Below are 5,910 nucleotides of genomic sequence, written 5' to 3'. Positions count from 1 at the left end.
GAAGACATTTCCCATCATCCCACTGGGCAAAGACTAGTTGAATCAACTATGTTTCCATGTCATTTCAACCCCCCCCCCCCCCAAAAAAAATCTATGTTATGACGTCTAATCAATGTGGGAAACTGTTTGGATTTGCAAAAAGTCATCAATGTAACGGTATTTTGTCTTTTTTTTTTTTTACCGACTTTTAACTGAAGTCCAATGACATGGTGCTTTTTTGTTATTGATTTCATGTTCAATTCAAGATAGTTGACAACCAAACGTAAACGCAAACAAGGCAACCGTAAACATCCCCCAGGATGATGCAGCGCCCCCCTCTGGGCCAATCGGTGTAATTTGACGCATCATTCACCAGCGTTTTCATGGAAACCAGGCCGTTTATTTTTATATATTCGGTATCCTAAGATAGAAAATATAATATTCTGCACCTATATGAACAAATTGATTTTAGGCCACGGCCCAAAGAACATCTACATGATTTAATGAAAAGCAGCAAATAAAGAATGTGAAACAATGTTTTCTCTAATAAAAGACAAACAGAAGCAGGCAATAGGCTATAGAGCTGGCTTCAGTTTCCCCGTTAAAAAAAATAGGCCGACAAGGAAACTCGATGCATCTCAACGACAGGGCAGTATGCACAAAGAGTTTTCCACAAAAAGACACGCAAGTGCATGAAACCTGTACAACACACACACACACACAAACTGGGCATCACTATGGGGTCACTGTGTGTGCCTGTGTGAGAGAGATACCTGGCCCATAATGAAGTTATACTCGCACATCATCAGTTGCTAGGTGATGCCCGTTTCTAAGATGTTGACGGTCAGAGTTGACTGGATCTCTGTTTCTACGGTACCAATGTTTACTATGTTCACCTGAACAGGTGAGAGGAGAGAGGAGGAAGACGGAGGGGAAAGAGAGCAAGAGGTGAGAGGAGAGGAAAAAGTAGGAGATGAGTGAACTTTCGATATTTATTTTCCTCAAATAAGAGGAAAAATACATATTTGAAATGCCCAGAGTACTGTGATAAAGATGACAGACATATTAAGACTGTTCTAGAACACTGTGAATGCAACCAGGAACCACTTCTTTCAACGTCTGACTGGTAAAACAATCCCACACACCTGGCATGTAAATTAAACCTATAATCTCCTAATCTCTCTACCACAACTCTTCCTCAATGTTTTTATTTTTCTGAATCCTTAAAGACCGACGCTATCAGTACCATTTACAGGTGTGTCTGTGCCTCTCACCTTGCCTCCAGTCTGGTCTGTCAGTAGTCCCACCTCAGCTAACCTGCAGTATGTTCCCTCAAAGGTCATCACTGAAACTCTCACACTGCAGAGCACATAGAGACAATCAGAAACAACACCAAAATAAGTGTCTAGCTAGCGTTAGCAACGTTTGGTGGTCAATGAGAATCAAATCAAATGTATTTATATAGCCCAATTACATCAGCTGATATCTCAAAGTGCTGTACAGAAACCCAGCCTAACACCCCAAACAGCAAGCATTGCAGGTGTAGAAGCACGGTGGCTAGGAAAAACTCCCTAGAAAGGCCAAAACCTAGGAAGAAACCTAGAGAGGAACCAGGCTATGAGGGGTGGCCAGTCCTCTTCAGGCTGTGCCAGGTGGAGATTATAACAGAACATGGCCAAGATGTTCAAATGTTCATAAATGACCAGCATGGTCAAATAATAATAACCACAGTAGTTGTCGAGGGTGCAACAAGTCAGCACCTCAGGAGTAAATGTCAGTTGGCTTTTCATGCAGCTAGCAAACAATGTAGCAAAAGTATTAAGTACTCCTCGTGGACTATTAGATTATTTAACCATTTAAATATTACTTTTTTGAAATAGCTCAGTTTTGCCATAGCCCTCACTGGCTTTCATATGATATAAAGTGAGCTTGTCCGAGGTGTCGGACTCAACAAGTCAGTGTTGCCAGGTCATGCAAAAATGTCTAGCCCAAAGACCACTCAAAACCCGCCCTAAAGGCCTGAAAACTAGCCCCATTTTTGTTTTTTTTCACAGCAAGAGAGGAGTTGTCATATCTATGCAATAAACCCTTTTTCCCGTGACGCTAACGAGCCAATTAAGAAGGAATATGAACATCACAGTAACTTGTAACGACGTTAGAAGCTAAATTTGGTTTTCTTCAAAATAACAATTATTGCTAGCTGTGACATGACGTAATAAAGGAATTTGAATATGTGGCAAGAGAAAAGTTCATTCTCCCCTATTAAACTCGGCAGATCATTTTCCATCAATGGATGTCGATTTAACTCGTTTGACTGCTGTGATTAAGCAATAAGGCACAAAGGGGTATGGTATATGGCCAATATACCACGGCCAAGGGCTGTTGTTAACACGACGCAACGCAGAGTGCCTGGATACAGCCCTTAGCCGTGGTATGTTGGCCAAAAACCACAAACCCCTGGTTACCACTGTAATTAGAACAGTAAAAATAAATATTTTGCCATACCCGTGGTATATGGTCTGAAATACCACGGCTTTCAGCCAATCAGCATTCAGGGTTCGAACCAGGTTTATAAATGTAATCATAAACTTCCTGTTTCTCTTTGTTTCACATTCAATTAATAAAAGACAATGTTTTGTCTATTTGCTGCTTTTCTTTAAATCATGTAGCTGTCCTTTAGGCCGTGGCCTAAAATCAATTCGTCCAATGTCTCCTACCTCTTCTAATTTGACTAGCACCTATGCTCCTCCCTCTTTTCCCCCTGCCCTGCTACAAAGTTTCTCCCTGCAGGCAGTCACTGAGTCCAAGGTGCTAAAGGAGTTCCTTAAACTTGACCCCAAAAAAAACATCAGGGTCAAATGATTTAGACCCTTTCCTCTTTAAGGTTGCTGCCCCTATCATCGCCAAGCCTATCTCTGACCTTTTTAACCTGTCTCTCCTCTCTGGGGAGGTTCCCATTGCTTGGAAGGCAGCCACAGTTCGTCCTTTATTTAAAGGGGGAGATCAAGCTGATCCTAACTGTTACAGGCCTATTTCTATGTTGTCCTGTTCATCAAAAGTGTTAGAAAAATTTGTCCATAATCAACTGACTGGCTTTCTTGATATCTATTGTATACCTGAGAGAATACTATCTGGTTTCCGCTCAGGTTATGGATGTGTCACTGCAACCTTAAAGATACTCAATGATGTCGCCATTGCCCTTGATTCTAAGCAATATTGTGCTGCTAATTTTATTGACTTGGCCAAAGCTTTTGATACGGTAGACCATTCCATTCTTGTGGGCCGGCTAAGGAGTATTGATGTCTTTGAGGGGTCTTTGGCCTGGTTTGCTAACTACCTCTTTCTAAGAGTGCAGTGTATAAAGTCAGACAATCTGCTGTCTCAGCCACTGCCTTTAATGCCTTTAACCAAGGGAGTACCCCAAGGCTAGCCCAGCCCATATGCTATACTGTACATTATTATACATTATGAAAGTTGGCTAGTCCAGCCCATAGGCTATACTGTACATTATTATACATTATGAAAGTTGGCTAGTCCAGCCCATAGGCTATACTGTACATTATTATACATTATGAAAGTTGGCTAGTCCAGCCCATAGGCTATACTGTACATTATTATACATTATGAAAGTTGGCTAGCCCAGCCCATAGGCTATACTGTACATTATTATACATTATGAAAGTTGGCTAGCCCAGCCCATAGGCTATACTGTACATTATGAAAGTTGGCTAGCCCAGCCCATAGGCTATACTGTACATTATTATACATTATGAAAGTTGGCTAGCCCAGCCCATAGGCTATACTGTACATTATGAAAGTTGGCTAGCCCAGCCCATAGGCTATACTGTACATTATTATACATTATGAAAGTTGGCTAGCCCAGCCCATAGGCTATACTGTACATTATGAAAGTTGGCTAGCCCAGCCCATAGGCTATACTGTACATTATGAAAGTTGGCTAGCCCAGCCCATAGGCTATACTGTACATTATGAAAGTTGGCTAGCCCAGCCCATAGGCTATACTGTACATTATGAAAGTTGGCTAGCCCAGCCCATAGGCTATACTGTACATTATGAAAGTTGGCTAGCCCAGCCCATAGGCTATACTGTACATTATGAAAGTTGGCTAGTCCAGCCCATAGGCTATACTGTACATTATGAAAGTTGGCTAGTCCAGCCCATAGGCTATACTGTACATTATTATACATTATGAAAGTTGGCTAGTCCAGCCCATATGCTATACTGTACATTATTATACGTTATGAAAGTTGGCTAGCCCAGCCCATAGGCTATACTGTACATTAGTATACATTATGAAAGTTGGCTAGCCCAGCCCATAGTCTATACTGTACATTATTATACGTTATGAAAGTTGGCTAGCCCAGCCCATAGTCTATACTGTACATTATGAAAGTTGGCTAGTCCAGCCCATAGGCTATACTGTACATTATGAAAGTTGTCTAGCCCAGCCCATAGGCTATACTGTACATTATGAAAGTTGGCTAGTCCAGCCCATAGGCTATACTGTACATTATGAAAGTTGTCTAGCCCAGCCCATAGGCTATACTGTACATTATGAAAGTTGGCTAGTCCAGCCCATAGGCTATACTGTACATTATGAAAGTTGTCTAGCCCAGCCCATAGGCTATACTGTACATTATGAAAGTTGTCTAGCCCAGCCCATAGGCTATACTGTACATTATGAAAGTTGTCTAGCCCAGCCCATAGGCTATACTGTACATTATGAAAGTTGTCTAGCCCAGCCCATAGGCTATACTGTACATTATTATACATTATGAAAGTTGTCTAGCCCAGCCCATAGGCTATACTGTACATTGCATCTACCTTATATTATACGCTTTGGTGAAACGAGATTGTTATATTGTCTACCCATTTGGAAGAGGAGTTGGAGAAGTAGGGCATCACAGCATTTGTTTATTGAAGTTTTTCCTGTCATTATCAGGGAATAAAAGATTAACCCTGATCCTATGTTCATAGATAACCCTGATCCTATATTCATAGATAACCCTGATCCTATGATCATAGATAACCCTGATCCTATGTTCATAGATAACCCTGATCCTATATTCATAGATTAACCCTGATCCTATATTCATAGATAACCCTGATCCTATATTCATAGATAACCCTGATCCTATATTCATAGATAACCCTGATCCTATGATCATAGATAACCCTGATCCTATGTTCATAGATAACCCTGATCCTATATTCATAGATTAACCCTGATCCTATATTCATAGATAACCCTGATCCTATATTCATAGATTAACCCTGATCCTATATTCATAGATTAACCCTGATCCTATATTCATAGATTAACCCTGATCCTATATTCATAGATAACCCTGATCCTATATTCATAGATAACCCTGATCCAATATTCATAGATTAACCCTGATCCTATATTCATAGATAACCCTGATCCTATATTCATAGATAACCCTGATCCAATATTCATAGATAAGCATTACAGAACATAACCCAATCTACACCGGTCATACGGCTCCTTCGGAAAGTATTCACACCCCAGACTGAATGTATTACTGGTCTGGATTTGTCGTAAAAGCCCAGATTATATAAAAAGATTGATACATTTCAAATATGCTTTCAAGAAAACATATTGCATTTCTCCGATAGTGTTTCTTATCAGTTCTGACCTAATGCTGCTCATTGACGATAGTGATTTAATCTTGTATAGAGTAATGATATTCAGTCGACTCCTGATTTAATAATTGATTCTCTCAGATCATCCTGTACTTATGATAACCACCTTTTGTCTACATGTAGTCATCGTTTCCCTTTTACTACTGGTCTGTAGGCTGCCTTGCACAGTAAACCTCCATCCAGCTGGGGGCGCTGCTCACCCTCACTAGAACCATTGCGTTTTCTAAAATGATTTCACTACAA

This window comes from Salvelinus fontinalis, unplaced genomic scaffold (genome assembly GCF_029448725.1).
Source record: "Salvelinus fontinalis isolate EN_2023a unplaced genomic scaffold, ASM2944872v1 scaffold_0106, whole genome shotgun sequence".
NCBI classification, from domain to species: Eukaryota; Metazoa; Chordata; class Actinopteri; order Salmoniformes; family Salmonidae; genus Salvelinus; species Salvelinus fontinalis.
This window is presented reverse-complemented; position numbering follows the sequence as displayed.